Below are 19,577 nucleotides of genomic sequence, written 5' to 3'. Positions count from 1 at the left end.
TAAATAGAGGTGTTGTAATTCGGAATTAATCAAGTTACACGTCTCCTTCTTGAGTTAATTTCTCTCTCTCTCTCTCTCTCTCTTTGCTTGGCGCACACCTCTTTTTTCTCTTTTCTTTCTCTTCTCTCTACTTGAGAGCTCTTCTTCCCTTTTCTTCTTTCTCTTTCTTCTTTCTCTTTCTTGGAATATTGGAAAAAGGGATCCTAAATTCAACACTTCTCAAGTGCTAAGACTCCATCCTCTAGAACCAATCTGACGAAGTGATAACGCACCTATATGTGTTTTGTTCTGGTATGATAAATAGGATTCTTTGCTAAATGAATAGCACTCTGACTGCCATAATACAACACATTCTTCCCAAAAAGACTACAATTGTACCATCTCTTTGGTGGCTTCAGTGACGGTGACGTATTCTGCCTCAATGGTGGAAAGAGCAACTATGTTCTGCAACTTAGAGATCCAACTAACTGTTGTACCACCCAATGTGTATACATATCCAGTGGTACTCTTCCTGTGATCAATGTCTCCAGCCATGTCAGCATCTACATAACCCTGTAATCCCAAGTTTGAATTTTTGAAACATAAGGTTGAGTCTGCAGTGCCTCTCAAATACCTGAAAATCGACTTCACTACTTCCCAATGTTGTCTACCCATATTACTCATATATCTGCTCACAACTTCCACTGCATGAGCTATTTCTGGTCTAGTACACACTATGGTATACATGAGACTGCTAATAGTAGAATCATAGGGCACATTGGCCATGTTGGCTCGCTCCTACTCTATAGAAGGTGACTACTCCTTAGATAGCCTAATGTGACTAGCCAAAGGAGTACTCACTGGGTTTTCATCATTCATGTTGAATCTTTTCAGCACCTTTTCACATATTCTTCTTGTGATAGTTTCAAGACATCAATATCTCTAGTAATCCTTATCCAAGGATTTGTTTTGAACAACCAAATCCATCATTTCAAACTTCTTCAACAACTCCCTTTTAAAATTATTTATTTCTTGTTTACAAGCATCTGCTATCAACATGTCATCGACATATAGCAGTAGAATGATGTAGGAGTCATCAAGCTTCTTCACATAACAACAATGACCTGCCTGACACCTTAAGAAACCATTACCACTCATAAAGGTGTCAAACTTCTTATACATTGTGTTGGAGCTTGTTTAAGACCATACAGGCTCTTTTGAAGTTTGCACACCATTTTATCCTTTCCTTGTGCTTTGAAACTCTGTGGCTGTATCATGTAAATTTCTTCCTCCAAATCATTATGAAGGAAGGTTGTCTTTACATCCAACTGCTCTAAGCACAAGTCTTCGTTTGCCACTAGTCCAAGCACCATTCTAATAGTAGTCAATTTCACTACTGGAGAGAAAATTTCAGTGTAGTCAATGCGTTCTTTTTATTGAGAGCCCTTTATCACTAGTCTTTCCTTGCACCGCTTGCTACCTTCATGTTAGTCTTTTATTTGGTACACCCATTTATTCTGCAAAGCCTTCTTTCCTTTTGTGGCCCACATGGCAAACTCCCACTTGGTTGATTCATCAACTTGGACTACTTCCTCATAACTTTCTGGTTCACCTTATATTTAAGTGCAGGGGAGTACCTCTATGGTGGTCTACTAGTTCTGGTAGATCTTTTGAGTTCAGTTACAGGAATGTTCTAATTTACTTCTGGGGGTATGTTCTCCTGGTCTTTCTGAGCAATATTCTTCACATCAATAGTTGGAAGATCTCTCAACTGAATCACTCCAGGCTTCTTGGCTTCATCACTTGTGCTCTCATACTTTGTTCTCAACCTGTCTTTATACAAGACACCTTCATTGAAGATCACTTCCTTGATCCTGATAACCTAACGACTTTGGTCATCCTAAAAGCAATAACCAAACTTTGTACCACCATAGCCAATACATAAACATAATTTAGATTTGGCATCAAGCTTACTTCTAGTTGTAGAATCAATGTGAATATAAGAAACACAACCAAACACTTTCAAGAAAGAAAGGTTTACCTTTTTGCCGCTCCAAACGTCTTCTGGTATTTTGCAATCCAATGGTTTTGAGGGATCTCTATTGATGGAATAGGAAGCAGTGCTAATAGCCTCAGACCAGAACATCTTTAGCAATCTGTTATGGACCCAATAGTGAGCTGAGTCAGGCCGAGACACCATGGCTGAGTCAATTACTTTGATTGAGTTAGTTATGTAGTCATTTAATTTATTTTCATATTAAATACCATGGAGGGGCAAAATTATAATTCTCTCTAGAACCTTGGGGTCATGAGTCCTATTTAAAGGATGACCTGGAATGAAATGGACAAGTCTAATTCCACCAAAAATATAAGATCGGCGTTCTCCTCTAACGAACCCTAGGATCAGCGTTCTCCGAAAACAAACCCAAGGATAGGTGTTCTCCTCAATGAACCTAGGGTTTCAAGTTCTCCTTCAAGCTTGATTCGCTTATCCTCCTATGTCCTTCCCTACGAATTGCATTGTGAGATCTGGGACCATAACATTTTGGTATCAGAGTAGGAACAATGAGCCATTCTTCGATCCTAGATGAAACACGTGCCGTAATCCATGATCAATTAGCAGCATTAAGCACAGAATTAACTTCAGCATGGGATGAGATGCTTAAGGCTTCCAGCGAAAGATTTGCGAGGGGGGCCGAAATCGAAACTCGTCGGGATAGGGATTCAGATAGGAGAGTCACCGTTTCGGAAGAAGACGGTGCATCCTCAACCTTGGCGAATAATTTCGCCCGTTCCGAAGTCGTTCGACCTCGAATCACTTCGGACAAGCCCGATTTGGGTTTGCATGTTTTCGATCGACCCAACTCCTCCGAGCGTGGACATCTAGCGCCGACCTATCTCAGAAATTTTAGAGACTCCTCATTCGCCGTTGGGAATGGTCGTCCAGCAGAGGGTCGACCTAAAACCTCCAAGCGTGGCAATCCCGAGCCGAAACCCAGCGTTGTGAAAACTGAAGTCGGGCAGACTGGCAATTCCCGAGCCGAGAAGCTCCACGACCAATTCCGGCAAGATACTTCCTTCATCAACATTGTTGCGGTTGTTCACCGGCGGCAAACGCTTCCTAAGGTCAGTATTATCAGCGGCAATGGTGCTGGGAAGAGCTATCGTTAAATCGACGGGGAGTGTACATATATGTGAACAGGAAAGACCAAAAATCCAGACACTTTAATTTTGAATTGGAAATGGTTGCGGTGGCGGAAGATGAAATTAATGAGAAACTGAAGTTCGGTGTCGGAATGATTGGTGTTGCGAATTCAGGAACAATGAGTTCCAATATGAAAGTGCAACCATCGTGCTGCAGCCTCTCGCTCTCGCTCTAGGCGGCCGAGCTGCAAACCAACTTGAATAACTCTTGTGTTAAGTTTCTTAGCCAACTTTCTTCGAATTTTGTCTTGCCCGTCTACAAGTCCCGCGATTTTTTATGAAAAACTCTACGATGCCGTTGTGTGTATTTAGTTGGGCTGTGAAACAGAAAGGTGATTTTTCTGTGTTGTTTGTTGAGATATTGGCTTCCACTGGTGATTTGGAAGGGGTTCAGGCTTTCGTGACATAAATTTCAGATGAGGATTTTCTTATGATTGTTCCTGCTTGTACACCTATGAGTGGTAGCTTGGGGATTCTAGGGATGGTAGAGATATTACTCAGGGTATGGAATCGAAGGAAGGACAGTTAGATTGAGCAAATTTTGTTTACTGACAATTACTTAGTGGATGGGCTGGTGAACTTTATGTTCATAAAATTGGTAGTGAAGGTGTTTGAGCCAATAAAAACCAATATATCTGCAGCTGAGACAGCACTTCGCCAGAGAGCCATATATGCCCTTCGGGAGTCATCTCTGACGAACTATAGAGAGCTTGCTGCTGCCAAAACAGACCGAAATTATAGTGGTCTGCAGATGGAGACATGAATTTTGAGCTAGGGGTTCCGTAGAAGCAAGCACCGAATCGATAGCCTTGGCATAATTTCATGCTTGCCTAGTATTTGATCAAGATAAAAACCTTTAGAACAAAGCATGATCCTTGACCCCTTGATTCCACTCATGATAACAATAATACAAGAAAAAGAGCAGAAAAAAGCAAGCCATACGCATCAAGGAACCTCCTGGCATCAGCAAGACACTTGATTTTTATTGATCTTGGAAAGAGTTCTTTCAACTCATCACAATGCATTATGGATGATAAACCTCTAGCAGAACAACCAGAAAGAAGAGCATAGAATGCACCAACTAGATAAAATCACCAAAAACCCCAAGATTTTGAGTTAAAGTCCTTACACAAAAGAAGTGATAAAATCATTAGATGAAAGACCAAACCTCCTTAGCATAGAGCCTCCCCTTTGATATCAGAGCTTCCAAGGCAGCCAACCAAATTCGCTGCCCACGAAATACAAGCCCCGCTGCCTAAATAGAAAAGAGGAAATAAATATATGCAGGAATTGGTCTAGAGCAAGGATGATTATGGTTGTTTTCATTGGAAACAAGAAAATAAACAAAAACAAATATCCCAAAGTACCTGGTTTACACCTTCACTGCTAAAGGATGCCCCATCACATATAATGGATAAGGGACAGGGAGGCCGCAGAGAGACGGAGACTGAAGAGAGATGGTGGAGAGGAGAGAAGGAGTAGAGAGATCAGGGGCCACAGGGAGATGAGAGAGGTGTGGGAGAGAGGTCAAAAAATTTTGAAAATGAAGAGACCGAGAGAGTGGGTGTGGGAGAGAGGGGGAAAAATCGACGAGGGTTCGAACCCCCGGTGTTTGGTTCATCATGATTGGCAAAGAAGTCCAGAAACCAGATTCCATAACTTAAACTGTGGAGATGATTTTTGGATTCAGGTGTTCCACTGACGACGTCAAGAGATGAACTGAGTAATGCGGCTGAAGTTATCTCCAACGTCAAGACGACTAACCCCCCCCCTCCCCCCCCCCCCCCCCCCCCCCCCCCCCCCCCTCCATAAGTAGATTTCAATAATTATATTTTATCTTTTGAGCATAGCACCTCCCCTTTGATATCAAAGCTTCCATGGCAGCCAACCAAATTTGCTGCCCACGAAATACAAGCCCCACTGCCTAAATAGAAAAGAGGAAATAAATATATGTAGGAATAGGTCTAGAGCAAGGATGATTATGGTTTTTTTCACTGGAAACAAGAAAATAAATAGAAACAAATATCCCAAAGTACCTGGTTTACACCTTCACCGCTAAAGGATGCCCCATCACATATAATGGATAAGGGATAGGGAGGCTGCAGAGAGACGGAGACTGGAGAGAGATGGTGGAGAGGAGAGGAGTAGAGAGATCAGAGGCCGCAGGGAGATGAGAGAGGTGTGAAAGAGAGGTCGAAAAAATTCGAAAATGAAGAGACCGAGAGAGTGGGTGCGGGAAAGAGGGGGAAAAATTGACGAGGGTTCGAACCCCCGGTGTTTGGTTCATCATGATTGGCAAAAAAGTCCAGAAACCAGATTCCATAAGTTAAACCGTGGAGATGATTTTGGGATTCAGGTGTTCCACTAACGACGTCAAGAGATGAACTGAGTAATGCGGCTGAAGTTATCTCCTACGTCAAGACGACTAACAACACCACCCCCCCCCCCCCCCCCCCCCCCCCCATATCCTCCATAAGTAGATTTCGATAATTATATTTTATCTTTTGAGCATAGCACCTCCCCTTTGATATCAAAGCTTCCATGGCAGCCAACCAAATTCGCTGCCCATGAAACACAAGCCCCGCTACCTAAATAGAAAAGAAGAAATAAATATATGTAGGAATTGGTCTAGAGCAAGGATGATTATGGTTGTTTTCACTGGAAACAAGAAAATAAATAGAAACAAATATCCCAAAGTACTTGGTTTACACCTTCACCACTAAAGGATGCCCCATCACATATAATGGATAAGGGATAGGGAGGCCGCAGAGAGACGGAGACTGGAGAGAGATGGTGGAGAAGAGAGGAGAAGAGAGATCAGGGGCCGCAGGGAGATGAGAGAGGTTGAAAAAATTCGAAAATGAAGAGATCGAGAGAGTGGGTGCGGGAGAGAGGGGGGGAAATCGACGAGGGTTCGAACCCCCAGCGTTTGGCTCATCATGATTGGCAAAAAAAGTGCAGAAACCAGTTCCATAACTTAAACTGTGGAGATGATTTATGATTCAGGTGTTCGATTGACGACGTGAAGAGATGAACTAAGTAATGCGGCTGAAGTTATCTCCTACGTCAAGACGACTAACCCCTCCCTCCCCCACCCCCCCCCCCCCCCCCCCCTCCATCCTCCATAAGTAGATTTCGATAATTATATTTTATCTTTTAGGGAGCTCATTTGGCCAATCACTTTGTGTGTTGTTTTCCTAGAGTGGGCATAAAGGTGATCTGAAATCTGTCAACATTAGCATCATTTATGCTTAAAATTCAATCTTCTTCATGTCTGAAAGCTATTTTCTGAGTTGATGGGTTAGTTCAATCGAGAAAGAGAATAGCTAAACTGATTTTTATTACATTACTGAAATTGCAGAATGTTTTAGCTTGCCTATCTTACTTAGAATTTTTTCTTTCTACCACATTCATCAAAGTGCCAAATTTTATTGATCTTACCCGTTTGTGTTACCCTCTCCATCCTGCCAATCCCTTCCCCGGATTCGTTCTCCACCCGTCTTATGTTGGTCTATTCCACATTCCCTCCAAAAAATACAATAAAAAATTAAAATCTTAAGCAAAAATCGAGATATAAAAAATTAAAAAGGTTTGCTATGTCGTTAGATTAAAGAATAAAACATTTACAGTCCGTGTCGAAGCTGAACCGAACTGCATTAATAAAAGAAAATAAAACAAAATTGTACTTTTTTTTCCATCTTCTCTTCTTCCTGAATATTTTGAACCGTTAAAAAAGAAAAACAAATTATATATGCAAATATGTTTTGCCGCCCCTAACCGCAACATTACTCGGGAGAAATTAGCTGGTGGCAAAGGAACAACGGGTAAAAAGGGTGCAACACAAGGACTTCCCAGGAGGTCACCCATCCTAGTACTACTCTCGCCCAAGCGTGCTTAAATTTGTGATTTTGATGGGCTTTCTTTTAATACAATCCACAAGTACCAAAATCACTAAAGTCAAGAGCCTCAAGGACTCCTTCATTTACTAATCTCTTAATTCTATCAATGGAAATATGACCTAATCTCCTATGCTACAACATAGAGGATTTCTCATTTATAACACCATGTTTAATGCCAACATTTGTACCATGCACAATTACAAGATTACAATTAAGGGTAGAATTTAAAAGAAGTTTAAATAACCATCATCCAAAATACCTTTTCCAACAAGAATATTGTCTTTATACAAAAGAAGGAAATTACTAAGGAAATTGAAACTGAAACCACAAGGTAAAAGTCTAGAAACTTAAATAAGGTTTCTTGAAAAGGATGGAACAAAAAAGGTTTTTTCAAGGTCTAAAACAAAACCAAAATTAAGGACAAGTCTATTGGTCTCAACTGCCCCACATATGAACCCATTTTGTTTCCTGAATAGTTGAAACATTAACTTTTCATCGGTTTTCATGGGTTCAAGAAGCCACGCTTGGTGTTAGCAACATGGATTGTAGTACCAGAATCAATCCACCAAGTGTTATAAGAAATATTAACCATATTAGATGAAAAACATACTAAAGAGATGAGATTACCTTTCTTTTCAAGTCAGTGCTTGAATTTTGTACAAGTCTTCCTTGGATGTCCTTTCTTCTTGCAAAAGAAATATTTGATATCTCCCTTATTAACTTAATTAAGAGGGGCTTTTCTCTTCCCATTCTTAAATGGTTTCTTTCCATGAGTCTTCAAATGTGTACTTTCAATCCACTCTTGATTCATCCACCCTTCCTCTTGTACACACATGGTCTGAAGTTCATTAATTGATCATTTCTCCCTATGTGTGTTGTAAGAGATCTTGAATGGTCTAAATTCAGACTAGAGCAAGTAAAGGATTAAGTAAACCAGAAATGACTCGGACATCTCAATCTCCAACAATTTCAGTCTAGTAGTAATGTCCCACATCTGCATGACGTGTTCACGCACACCTTTGGTGCCTATAAATTTCGTGGAACACATTTTCATCATCAGGGTGCTTGCTAATTGTTGATTTTTAGGACTCAATGAATTTAGCTAATGGAGAAAAAGGGAAAGAAACCCATTGGGAGAATATAGGAGGAAGAAGGGTTATGGAATTGATTATAACCCTCCCCATATAGCTCTATTTATAGATTAATAAAAATACTATATTACAATAATACCCCTGAACTTAGGGTTAGGGTTTAGAGTTTAAATTAATTACATCAAGACCATCTCTATGATATTACCATTTATTTACCATCCTACCATCAATGTATATGGGCCTATGGGCCTTCTCCTTGATCTGTGGGCCTTGAGCCCGTCTTCAATATCTCTTAGATACATGGGTCTTCCTAAATCTTATGGGCTTGGGCCCATCTTCTAATCCACTTGGGTATGTGAGTCTTCCTTGGTCGTGTGGGCTTGGGCCCTATCTTCCAACACTCCCCCTCAAGCTGGGGATGAGAGAACAACATGAACTTCTCGCTTGCTGCAAATCATGTTTAAAATATTTTTTTGTATAATATGCCTTCATCTTCCAACACTCCCCCTCACACTGGTGCTCTCGTTCATGAGGCTCAGCTGATATAATTTCAGTGAGAGTAAATCACTCCTAACCGCTAAGACATTGCTGTGAAGTGTCCACCTCTACCACCGTGTCCCTCCACAGGACAACGACTCTCAAGTGGTAAAGTAATATATGATATTAATAGGGGGAAGTAACATAAATATAATAATAAGTTCCTCCGTCATTGACTTCCAATGACAAAAAATTGATATTTTTTACGGGGATGAAGGTCCTCCGTCATGGACTTCAAACCACAAAAATTTTGATATTTTTGACGGGGATGAAGTTCCTCCGTCATAGACTCCGAACCACAAATAATTTTGATATTTTTTACGGGGATGAAGTTCCTCCTTCATGGACTCCCAACCACAAAAATTTGATATTTTTTACGGGGATGAAGTTCCTCCATCATTGACACAAATAAATTTGATATTTTTTATGGGGATGAAGTTCCTCCGTCATGGACTCCCAACCACAAATAATTTTGATATTTTTGACAGGGATGAAGTTCCTCCGTCATAGACTCCCAACCACAAAAATTTGATATTTTTGACGTGGACATCAATAAATAATGGTATTAGGTTACCTCTTCTTCAATAATAATGTTTCATCAAAAGAGACACAATAGCAGCAGCTGAAATGGGGTCAGGCTAATTTAACACGACCCAAAATAATCCTTGTAAAATTGACCTATGAAATAATCTAATGCACATATCTATACCAAATAATATGCTGACCAAAGAATAATTTGTCAATTCTTCACAATAATACTCCAACCACAGAAAAATTTATTGAGTCACGCCAAAATATTTATGAAACTTGGGGCACGTATACTGAGGCAAAAAATAAGTTGCCCGAGTAATGTTGACCCGGACCGAGTTGACTCAGTCCGAGTTGGTATGGGTTGACTCGGTCTGGCTGGTGTTGAAACAGTGGTCAGCTGGGAACTCGGGCACTGGCTTGACTCTGCCTCGCAGGATTGACTCGGGCGAGTCCAGGTTGCGCCAGCGGGCCATAGCGCTGATTAATTCATGTTTCCAAACTTAGGAACTATGAAATATTTCAACAGTGAAATAATCGTCTTCCACCCCGGCTTCTTAGGCAGAAACAGAGCTCGGAGTGAGCTCAGAAGGAAAGTTTCCAACCCTCTTCTTCCCCAACGCAAAGCGGAAACTCGGAAGGAAAGTTTCCAACCCGACTCCATCTTCTCCGGCAGCGGCAGGTCGCCTTTCCCCGCGGCCGAACAGAGAACGACAAAAAAAAATGCAGCAGCAGTACATCTTCTTCTCGGACGCCGACGCTGTGATGGATTTGGTGATGAAGACAACTCGCCCAAAACAGTATTCTGAACGGAGTAAGCGGCTTGGGGAGAGAAGGTTTTTTTTGCAAGTTGTCGTCATCTTCAGCTTCCAAAAAAATGGGCAGCAGCAGCGGCGGTGACGGGAAGGCTTCGACAGAGGACAGTCAGCTGGACTGGTGCTCCTTCTCACGTTCATGGTATCATCGTCTCCAGTAACGGCGACGTGACCTTCGGCAAAATAGACCTTGGCTTAACGGCAATAGAACGGAAATAATTCTGGCGCAAGCTTCCAATAGAATGGCCGTGGCGGGCAGCGCAGACACTGTGGGAGAAGTTAAGATAGACGAGCAGTGAAATTAAACCAAGAGGAAAACCAGTAGCAGCAGAAACACTAGTCTGGAAGACGCCATGGATTTGCTCAGGAGTGAAGACAATATATTATATACACAGGGTAAGGCAGTTTATCAAGGTGGTAAGCAAACAATACCGGCGGCAAATTAATGAGAGAAAAAAATAGAACTCGATCTCATACCATTTAAATAAAACACAAATTCACTAACTAAAAACAAAAATATGGAAGAAAAATAATTTTATTTTGAATCTTGAAAAAACCATACTCCAAGTCTTGAAAATCAAAGCTTTGGCTCCATGTTAATTTCCAGGACTCCATGAATTTAGCTCATAGAGAAAAAAGGAAAGAAACCCATTGGAAGAAAATAGGAGGAAGAAGGGTTATGTAATTGATTATAGCCCTCCCGCTGAAGCTCTATTTATATATTAATAAAACTATTATATTACAATAATACCCTTGAACTTAAGGTTTAGGGTTTAGGGTTTTAACCCTGGAACTTTAACTTAATTACATCAATGCCATCTCTAAGAGATGACCCTTTATTTACCATCCTACCATCAATGTATGTGGGCCTATGGGCCTTCTCCTTGATCTATGGGCCTTGAGCCTGTCTTCAATATCTCTTAGATGCATGGGTCTTCCATGATCTTATGGGCTTGGGCCCATCTTATAGTATACTTGGATATGTGAGTCTTCCTAGGTCGTGTGGGCTTGGACCCTGTCTTCTAACACTAATGATTTGTCAGTAGTCTCAAACTGATCCTGAATAGTTTCAAGATATTATTTTGCTTTGGCAAAATCAAGGATGAATCCATGGATACTTTTTCCAATGTGAGACTTTCTAAACATAAAACTTAAGCGATCTAATCACTCCCAGAGATCAAATGATATTTTTTCAACTTGGGTACTTGATTCCAAGTGCCATGGATGTTCATCCAGTCGAAATGCCAAATCAAGGTACCGCATGTTAGGAATTGTAAGCTCATATTTTTTCAACTTGGGTACTTGATTCCAAGTGCCATGGATGTTCATCCAGTCGAAATGCCAAATCAAGGTACCGCATGTTAGGAATTGTAAGCCCTAATTCCAAACTAATGAGAGCAATAATAAGAAATGTGGAAGAAAGACAAAAACAAGCACGAAAATACACAACAAGGTTTATACAGGTTCGCCTCAAGGTGAGACTACATCCTGTCTTCCGCCATTGCAATAATCCACTATGAAGATGAAAAAGCATACAAAGAGAAATCGTCCTAATAGCGACGCCCCCCAATTTAGAGAGAAAGCTAGGGAAACCGCATTACAAGAATGAAATTTCTAAAATGCCCTTAATGAAACAATAATCAATATATCATGGATCGGATGGGGGCTCCGCCCACCTTCCAACCCCCATGAGGACCTTACCGCGAAAGTCAATCTTCAACCAACTTAGTGTAAGGCATTAATTAGGTTCCGCCACTTGACACCGCACCCAATGCAAGGACGATCTTCTCCTTCCAATCATCATAATTATTACCATTCAGAGGAAAAATATTGGAGGAATAAAAATTCAAAACAGATAAAGTTTGAAGAACTACAAAATAAACAACAATGCTTACTAAAACATGGAATGGAACCAAAAATTGAATTTTTACCCATGTAAATATATTCAAACAAATTAATCAACATGTGAGTAGGCTTAGATTATAACACATAAATAATTTATATCACTTTATGATGGCATCGTAAATTTATCTCTAAAGGAATTTTCTAGGCCTATGGGCGACTAAAAAATTGTTTTAAATGTTCCTATCCAATTCTAATTAATCACTTAAATATAACAATTACCACGTGAAGTTAAATTATTAACTTTCCATGGTTAATCACAATTTTTTATATCATTAACTTTTTGTGACTAAACTTAATGTCACTAGACATTTTTCATAATTAAGAATGTTGTGGTTATTACTTAATTATTCATATGTAAACCAAAATATGACATCAAAATAATTGACTAAAATTTATGCCAATTATTAATTTCTTATATTTAGGTCAATCATACTATGCATAGAAGATTAAGTATGCATAAAACCTAAATAAAATTTTTACATAAAATTAATGCATATTAAACATTCATATATGCATATCCAATTATTTAATCCTTATGCACTAAAATGAAAAAAAATGAAAACTAAAATATTCTATTTTTCCTATTTTTTATATATGAATTAAATGTATCCAATGATAATACTGGGGTTGGATGGGCCGTGAGCACATTTGGTGCTCTTGCGCGTACATAGGTGCGGGATAGCCAGAGAGCATGATGTCGTGCTCCTGGCCTTGGCTGCACTCCAATGAGAGCACAGAACGCTGGCGCACACAACACCGGTCTCTGTTCTGTTCGGTCGCGCAGCTCACGGCTGCTCACAGCCAGGCATTTCATCCAACCATCTCGTCCATTCGGGACTCTACTCACCTCCCCGCGCTACTGTCTCCTTCCTCTGGTGCCATCATCGCCGGTGTGCGTCCGATGAGCGCAACACGTCGATGTATACAAGCTTCCATTACGACATCTCTCTCTCGGTGCTCATTGACTGCTCCTCTCGATTGTAGTTCGATGTGTAAGATGGTTCACATACCATCACCTTGACGATTCACGATCCGTCACTTAAGTGACCCATCCGTCTGAAAATTTCCCACTGATGGTGGTCGCCGGTTACGAGCTTTTGGTTTCCCGTCATTTGGTGGTCTCCTTTGATGGAGAGGAGCCTATAAAAGGGGGTATGGTCTAGCAGAGGTATGCGTGAACGTTGCCATCGATGAGCCTCTGTGATAGACGAGATATTTTGTTCGCCGAAGAAGATAGGGGAGAAGCTCTGTTCACCGAAAGTTGACACCATTCAGGTGGTATGATTTTGGTTTATGAATTTCATATATGTTTTCGAAATTCTCTTTAAATTATTCCTACATGTGGTATCAGAGCTCCCCTCCCTGATATGTAGTCATTTTCGTGAAGAGGAACTCTCTGCGTACGCTGTTAGCACAGGTGCTGTGAAGCCAACCGGTGTCTTGCTCGACGTTGTACGTCTACCAACGTTGCCATCAGACGACGACGACCAAAGTCTGATGGGAAGCGATGTCTTGCAGAGGGCTGTCGTGGACGCTGAGTGTCATCTCTGGGCGTGGCTGGAGGTTGAAGACAACCTCCAATGTGCATAAATAATTTTTTTTAAACATAGGTAAAAATTTCATTTAAATAACGAGTTGACTCGACTGAGTCGACTCGTATCGATTGCGTATGATTGGTCTAGATGCAATGAATCAGACGAGTTGACTTGACTTGGACTTTATCGAGTCGTTTGGGTTGAATTAGATGAGTGAGTCGTGGCACAGATGGGTTGAATTGTTTCGGTTCGCCTATTCAAACTCGCTAAGCTGACCGCCCGCGAACTGGCCGAGTCAACTCGGTAAACAGAATAAAAATCCTGCACCTACAGGGATTCGAACCTGCGCGTAGGACACAGGGAAAACTCTTTTAACCATTAGGTTGTCTGGATGTATATGTTATTGTTGGATACACATAAAATATAGATTAAAATTGCAGTAATATCTTTTTATGCAATTTTAATAATTGTGCAATAAAAATTATTTAGGTATTATGCGTACTTCAGTTTTTTTATGCATATTTTATGTTGACCTAAATATAACGATTATTAATTGACATTAATTTTAGTCAATTATTTTTTATGTCATATTTAGGTATACATTTGAATAATTGAGTAATTGCCACATCATTCTTAATTATGCAAATGTCTAGTGACATTAAGTTTAGTCACATAAAGTTAATGACATAAAAAAATATGATTAATCATGGAGATATAATAATTTAACCCCATAGGTTATATGTTATATTTATGTGATTAATCAGGATGGGAAAGAAATGTTTTTAAAAAAAATTCTAGTTGCTCACAAGCCTAGAATATTCCTTTACAAATAAATTTCTAGATCTCATCATAAAGAGACATAAATCGCATCTGTGTTATAATATAACCCCACAGGAAAAATTATAATGACACGCTGATTTATTTTTTTGGATTATTTAAATTGGTAAATATTCAAATTTTGGCTTTATTAGATGTTTAGTAAGCTTGTCATCTACTTTTTGCAGCTCTTCAAACTTTATCTGTCCCAACCTTTGATTCCTCTATTATTCCCCTCAATGGAGAAAATTATATTGAGTGGAAGCAAAAAATTCTCTTGTTATTAGGGTGCATGGATCTTGACTTGGGAATTAGAATGGATGAGTCTCCAAAACCCACGGAATCTAGTACCCAAATTGAGAAAACATCATTTGAACTTTGGGAGCGATCCAATCGATTAAGTTTGATGTTTATTAAGTCTCATATTGGGAAGAGTATTCGTGAATCTATTCCTGAATGTGCCAAAGCCAAGGAATATCTTCAAGCTATTCAGGAACAGTTTGAGAATTCCGACAAGGGATTAACAAGCACCCTGATAACCCAAATGTGTTCCTTACTATGTTTTGAATTTGATATGACTCATGCTTCTTATAACACTTGGTGGATTGATTCTGGTACTACAATCCATGTTTCAAACACCATGTCGAGTTTCTTGAACCAACAAAAATCGACGCCAAGTGAACGCTCCATCTATTCAGGAAACAAGATGGGTTCACATGTAGAGGCAGTTGGAACTTTCAGACTTGTCCTAAATACTGGTTTTGTCTTAGATCTTGAAATGACATTTTATGTTCCATCTTTTTCTAGAAACCTTATCTTAGTTTCCAAACTTTTACCCTTTGGATTCAGTTTTAGTTTCCATGGAAATTCCGTTCATTTGTATAAAGACCATTTTCTTGTTGGAAATGGCATTTTAGAAGAAGGATTGTTCAAACATCTTTTAAACCCTACATTTGATTGCAATCTTACTACTGTGCATGATATTAATATGGGAATTAAGAGAAGTGTTATAAATGAAAAATCCCCCATGTTGTGGCATAGGAGATTAGGTCATATCTTCATGGATAGAATTAAAAGATTAGTTGATGATGGTTGAGGCTCTTGATTTTATTGATTTTAGTACATGTGTGGATTGCATTAAAGGAAAGCAAACCAAACAGTACAAGAAAGGTGTTAGGAGGACTTCTGATGTCTTAGAAATCATACACACTAATATTTCAGGTCCTTATGATGCATGTTTCAATGGTGAGAAGTATTTCATTACCTTTATTGATGACCATACACGATATATGTATCTCTATTTGCTTTATGATAGAAGTGAAACACTAGATGCTTTTAAGATCAATAAAGCAGACGTAGAGAAACAATTAAGTAAACAAATCAAAATCATGAGATCAGATAGAGGTGGTGAATATTATGGAAGGTACACTATAAGAGGACAATTGCCTAGTCCTTTTGGAAGGTTTCTTGAGGAACAAGGTATTGTGCCACAATACACAATGCCTGGCTCACCGTCTCAAAAAGGTGTGGCTAAAAGAAGAAACCGAACATTAATGGACATGGTGAGGAATATGATTAGTAACTCTAGTCTCCCATTGTCTTTGTGGAGTGAAGCTCTCAAAAATGCAGTCTATGTACTCAATAGGGTTCCAACCAAGGCGGTTCATAAAACGCCATTCGAGTTTTGGAAAGGTTGGAAACCTAGTTTAAGGCATTTACATGTTTGGGACTGTACAAGTGGAGTTCAACTTTACAATCCACATGAGACAAAGTTAAACTTTAGAACATTCAGTGGACATTTCATTGGCTATGCGGAAAAGTCTAAGGGATACATATTTTATTGTCCATCTCATTCAACAAGAATTGTCGAATCTAAGCATGCAAGGTTCCTTGAGAATGATGAAATTAGTGGGAGTAGCCAACCTCTAAACTTAGTTTTTTAGGAGCATACATGTACGCCACCTGCTTCTACAACTTCAGATAGATTGGTTTTTGTTCATAAAAATCATCAGGATTCGATTATTCAAGTACAACTAATAGTTGAAGAACCATCTCATCATGAGGATACTCTTATAGATCAGGTTACTCAACATTCTCAACCTGAAAATGTTGAAGTACCATTAAGAAGATCTTTAGGAGTTAGGAAACCTATAATCTCTTCCGATTATGAAGTGTACTTTCAAGAATCTGACATGGACATTTGTGTTGAAGATGATTCTATTACATTTTTACAGGCCATGAGTGGACAAAAATCCACATTATGGAATGATGCCATGAAGGAAGAGTTCGATTCAATGGCTAAAAACCAAGTTTAGGATCTTTTTCAATTAGCTAAAGGGGGAAAGGCCATTGGCTGTAAATGGGTTTTCAAAACCAAAAAAACAACTCTTTAGGCAATATTGAAAGATATAAGGCAAGACTAGTAGCCAAAGGATTTACTCAACAAGAAGGAATTGATTATCACGAAACCTTCTCTCTTGTTTCAAAGAATGATTCATTTCTGATAATTGTGGCATTAGTAGCTCATTTTGATATGGAGTTACATCAAATAGATGTGAAAACTTTTTTCCTAAATGGAGACCTAGAAGAAGATGTTTACATGAAACAACCTGAAGGTTTCATTTTAGAGGGGAATGATCACTTGGTTTGTAGACTTAAGAAAACTATATATGGACTAAAACAAGCCTCCCGTCAATGGTATTTAAAATTTCATGATGTTATTTCTTCATTTGGGTTTCCGAAGAATATCATGGATATGTATATACCATAAGGTCAGTGGGAGCAAAATAATTTTCTTAGTCCTATATGTAGGTCATATTTTACTTGCTTCAAGTGATTTAGGATTACTTCATGAGGTCAATTGATTTCTCTCGTTGAAATTTTATATGAAGGATATGGGTGAAGGTGCTTATGTCATATGCATAAAGATTGATAGAGACAGATTCCAAGGGACATTAGGATTGTCTCAAGAAGCCTATATCAACAAAATTCTAGAGAGATATCGTATGAATAATTGCTCATCTGGTGTTGCACCTATTGTGAAAGGTGACAAATTAAGTTTGGAACAAGGTCCACGAAATAATTTAGAGAGGGAACAAATGAAAAATATTCCCTATGCTTCCACAGTTGGGATTTTAATGTATGCTCAGGTTTGCATAAGACCTGACATAGCATATGCAATGGGAATGTTAGGCAGATATGAAAGTAACCCCGATTTTGATTATTGGAAAGCTGCAAAGAAAGTCATGTGATACCTTCAGGGGACTAAGAGACTACAAGCTTATGTACAGACGATCTGATCATCTGGAAGTGATTGGATATTCTGACTCTGATTTTGCTGGCTGTCTTGATTCGAGAAAGTCGACATCGAGATACGTCTTCTTATTACCTAGAGGGGCCATTTCTTGGACAAGTGCAAAATAATCTTTGATTGCTACTTCTACCACTGAAGTAGAGTTTGTAGCATGTTTTGAAGCGTCATCATAGACTGTATGGTTGAGGAGTTTGTTTTCAGGGCTTAAAATTATTGATACCATTTATAAGCCATTAAGGATTTATTGCGACAATTCCGCAGCATTGTTTTTGGCCAAGAACAATAAGAGCGGAAGTCGTAGTAAACATATTGACATAAAGTTTTTAGCTATTCGAGAACATGTCAAAGCAAATAAGGTGGTTGTAGAACACAACAGTACCGGATTAATGATCGTTGATCCGTTCACAAAAAGTCTACCACCTGTTGTTTATAAGGGACATGTTGAACATATGAGATTCAGTTCTATTAAGTAATTTATGTAATTGAGATTCCCTTTCTGTTTGTATCGTAATTTTGTCAATGAAAAACTCCATTAAGTTGTATACATAAAGTTTAGAGAATGACAATATAAGATGATCTCAAATGAGCATTATGCAAGTTCATTCATAAATAAATGTGCTACATAAGGTTCTTATTCAAAGGAGACAGTTGCATTGTAATACATGGAAGGTAATATTTGCTCTAAAGGACTTACGGCCACGATTCATGTAATTTAATCTTCTTTGTTTGAGTATAAGGATATTATATCTATGGAAAATATTCATGAAGATGTATCAATGATACATATTAACTAGATGTATGGGTAAGGTGGGAGACTGTAAGACGCTTCACGATCCATCACTTAAGTGACCCATCCGTCGAACGATTTTCTACTGATGGTGGTCGCCGGTTACGACCTTTCAGTTTCCCGTCGTTTGGTGGTCTCCTTTGATGGAGAGGAACCTATAAAAAGGGGTATGGTCTTGCAGAGGTATGCATGAACGTTGCCATCGATGAGCCTCTGTAATAGACGAGACACTCTGTTGGCCGGAGAAGATAGCGGAGAAGCTCTGTTTGTTGGAAGTTGACACCATGTCAGAAGGGATGATTTTGGTTTATGAATTTCATATATGGTTTCAAAATTCTATTTAAAGCATTCCTACATGTGGTATCAGAGTCCCTCTCTGATATGGAGTCATTTCCGTGGAGAGGAGCTTTTTGCGTACTCTGCAAGTGCCGGTGTTGTGGAGCCAACCGGCGTCTCGCTCGGCGTTGTACTTCTGCAGGCGTCGCCGTCGAATGACGGCGGCCGAAGTCTGATGGGAGGCGACGTCCGGCAGAAGGCTGCCGTGGACGCTAAGAGTCATCTCTGCGCGTGAAGACGGCCTCTAGCGCATGTAAATAAAAAAAAATTGAAACATAGGTAAAACAATTTCATTTAAATAACGAGTTGACTTGGCTGAGTCAACTCGTACCGATTGCGCATGATCGGTCTAGATGCAACGAGTCAGACGAGTTGACTCGACTCGGACTTTATCGAGTCGTTTGGGTTGAATCAAACGGATTATTAATTGACATTCATTTTAGTCAATTATTTTTTATGTCATATTTAGGTATACATTTTGAATAATTGAGTAATTGCCACAACATTCTCAATTATGCAAATGTCAAGTGACATTAAGTTTAGTCACATAAAGTAAATAGCATAAAAAATTATGATTAATCACCGAGATATCATAATTTAACCCCACAGAGTAAATGTTATATTTATGTGATTAATCAGGGTAGGAAATAAATATTTTAAAAAAAAATTCTAATTGCCCACAGGCCTAGAATATTTTTTTACAAAAACATTTCTAGATCTCATCATAAAGAGACATAAATCGCATATGTGTTATAATCTAAGCCCACAGGAGAGATTATAATGACACGCTAATTTATTTTTTTGGATTATTTATATAGGTAAATATTCAAAT

Source organism: Aristolochia californica, unplaced genomic scaffold (assembly GCF_029961685.1).
Source record: "Aristolochia californica isolate CCGP_79_NKW_82.1479 unplaced genomic scaffold, dmAriCali1.0.hap1 SCAF_4, whole genome shotgun sequence".
In the NCBI taxonomy this organism is placed as follows: domain Eukaryota; kingdom Viridiplantae; phylum Streptophyta; class Magnoliopsida; order Piperales; family Aristolochiaceae; genus Aristolochia; species Aristolochia californica.
Note: the sequence above shows the minus strand (reverse complement) of the source record.